The 3,370-nt window shown below is 33.6% G+C and overlaps 1 pseudogene; it reads left to right on the top strand.

Annotated features, from left to right (window-relative positions):
• The first annotated feature begins 458 nt into the window (after window positions 1-458).
• On the top strand, window positions 459-1,158 carry LOC119540553 (annotated as a pseudogene).
• Window positions 1,159-3,370: the final 2,212 nt, after the last annotated feature.

Genomic DNA, 3,370 nt, shown 5'->3' with positions numbered 1-3,370 from the left:
ATTACTACTAATCTTACAGAAATAAAAAGGTTATAAAGGAATACTATGAACCATATGCCAATTAATTAGGTAACAGATGAAATGAATAAATTGCTAGAAAAACACAAACTACTGAAACTGATAAGAAAAAATAGAAAATCTGAGTAGATCTGTAACAAGTAAAGAGATTGAATTTGTAATTTTAGAACTTCCCACACACAAAAAAAAGCCCAGGACCAGAGGGCTTCACGAGTGAATTCCACCGAACATTTAAAGAAGAATTAATATTAATCCTCACAAAATCTTCCAAAAAATAGAAGATGGTGGAACACTTCCCAACTCAATCTATGAGACCAGTTTTGCCCAGTTACCGAAACAAGGCAGGGGGTGGCTAGGGGTGGGGGTGATTGGGGGCAGGTATTGCCTCTTGACTCACTGTCCCCTAGCACCACCCAGACATCATACCCGTTGCCAGCACCATGAAGATATGGTCTTCAAAGCATGTCATGACCACCCATGCGAAACTGTTACAGCAGCTGCAATGCAGAAATACCCAAACCTGATGAACCCAGATGTGGTTGAAGTTGATGTGTTGGATAGACATATAGATCCCTCTGGAAAGCTGCATAGCCATAGACTTCTCAACACAGAGTGGGGACTGTCTTCCTTTGTGAAATCTCTTATTGGTGCAGCAAGAACCAAAACATATATGTAGGAACATCTGGTAGTTGATCCTATAGAGAGAACAATGGAATGTAAATCTACTAATATTTCATTTACAAATATGATTACAGTAGATGAGAGACGTATATGAAAACCACATTCATACAGATGCAGAAAAAACTGTTCTGACTCAAGAAAGGAGTCAGCCTCAGTCAGCAGTTACCTGGAAGGACGGACTGCAAGTACAATTTCTTCAAACATTAATAAAGGCCAAGAAGCAATGGGATGGGTGAAACATAAATTAAATGCAAGATTGAAAAATGAGGCTTCAGCAAGAGAAGCATAAGGACACAAATGGCATGGCAGATCTGTAGACCAATGATAACGAAAATCAGTGTACAACTTAGGGTCACCCAGGTCTTTCGAAGCTGGCAATATATTGATTGTTACTTTTTTAAAAATACAACTATATTTCAGGTAGACTTTTTTGTAATAAGCGGGAGAGAGGGTATGTGACTTTTGATGGAAACAAAGAGATGCAGGGTTTCTAAGCAAAAGAGACTTTCTGAAATTTGTGTTATTTGAAATGATCATCTAATATTAAGGGCTCCAGTACTTATGTTAAAATTTTACAATTTTTGAAAAAGTACTTTGAAATTGGGGTTGGCATATTGAATTTCGTTAAGGTAGAATTTTTGAGCTTCCCATGCATTGAACTCTACCTGGCTTTGGACCAACCCCAGAACAAAGCAGAGCCACCTTTTTATATACACACGATTGCCCCACTGCATTAACCTTCAACAGCTTACACGAAGGAACTCACTTTAAAAGGAGAAATTATAACTTTTAAAAGCATGTTAATTTGTATTTAAAAACTCGCTCTGCTCTAAACCACCATTAAAAATCACAGTGTTTTGATCTGGTACATAAGTGATATTTTTGGAGTGAAAATCATCACTAAGGTAATACATGACTCCAACAAAAATACAATTTTATTTTATTAAAAGAGCACTGTACTGATTTGCCAAAGTTCTGTAACTTAGTAAAGGTTACCTTCCTTGGATTTGTACTTTGAAAAATCTTTATGATTTAGTATGGTGTATTATGGGCTGGTTATGTTAACTGAAAAAATAAAGTCATTACCTGAATTTTGCAGCACTCTGAACTTAAACAGAACAGCTGTTCACATCTTTTAGCATTTCACATTTGCCTAACTTATAAATTGCCATGTGTCAAAATCATGGTTCTATAATCGCTAAAGCATGATATGTCAGGTTATTTGAATACAATTTTTTTTAAAGTAATTGTGACCACAAAACATCTTTTTTATATGAAGAGCTGTACGTCAATTGAAATTACTCAAAAGATGTGTTGATCTGAAGCATAAATCCCAGGAACCTAATGTGTTTAATAATATGATACCATTTCAGGGCATGGGGGTGGTGGGGAAGATAAAGGAATAAAAGAAAAAAAAAATGGATTGACCTAACTAATCACTAAGCGAATTTCACTGCAGCTTTTGTTTATGGGAAATCCTTATTTGGGATGCCAGAGGGCAACTGCAATCTGAAAAACAATCCAGTTAATGTATTTTATTTTATATTCTGCAGCACTAAATAATATCTTTAACAATTATTTGTTGCATACAAAGCGTTTTTGTTAAAAAGGGATTAGCTCTTGCCTTTATGCTACAATGCTTTATGTACAAATGATAAAAGAGATCAGTTAATGTATGTACATAAACCACAGAAATAGTATATAAAACTATTTAAAAATTAGTGTTTTTTTCTAGTTAAAATATTATTTGGCTTAAGACTTTTTAGGACATTTGCAAAAGCACATTAAATCCAGTAAGGTTTCTGATTGTATTTCATAACCAGAGATGGGTTTTTTGCAAATGAAATAACATTTCTGCTCAACAATATTGCTAAATTTTGATATTTGGTAAGAATCAAAATTTTGTATAGTTCCTGTAAATTATACTTGTTCTGAGAAAAGTGTAATATCCTAATGATAAAATATTTATAAGCAAAAACAAACAAAACAAGGCAAAATATGACAAGAAAACTATTCAAAAGAAAACTTGTGAATATAAATGCAAAAATCGTAGCAAACTGAATACAGCAGCATATAAAAAGGATTATGCACTATGACCAGGATTTATCCCAGGAATGCAAGGTTGATTTTATATATGAAAATAATATAACACACTATATTACCAGGAAAAAGAACAACAACAAAAAAAAAACAAAAAACAACCACACACACAATCATTTTAATAGACACACAAAAAGCATTTGACAAAATCCAACAGTCCCTTCATGATAAAAATACTCAACAAATTAGGAATAGAAGGGAACTTCCTCAACCTGAAAAAGGGCATCTATGGAAAACCCACAGCTACCATAATATTTAACAGTGAATGACTGAATGCTTTCTCCCTAAGATGAAGAACAGGACAAGCATATCCGCTTTCACCATTTCTATTCAACATCATACAGGAGGTTCTAACCAGTGCAATTAGGCAAGAAAAGGAAATAAAAGATATCCAAATTGGAAAAGAAAAAGTTAAATCATCACTATTTGTAGATGTCATGATCTTGAATATAGAAAACCCTAACAAATCTACTGAAAAACCATTAGAACTAATAAACAAGTTCAGCAAATTTGTAGGATTCAAGATCAATATACAAAAATCCATTGTATTACTATATGCTAGCAATGAAGA

Source organism: Choloepus didactylus, chromosome 7 (genome assembly GCF_015220235.1).
Source record: "Choloepus didactylus isolate mChoDid1 chromosome 7, mChoDid1.pri, whole genome shotgun sequence".
Lineage (NCBI taxonomy): Eukaryota > Metazoa > Chordata > Mammalia > Pilosa > Megalonychidae > Choloepus > Choloepus didactylus.
This window is presented reverse-complemented; position numbering and strand designations above follow the sequence as displayed.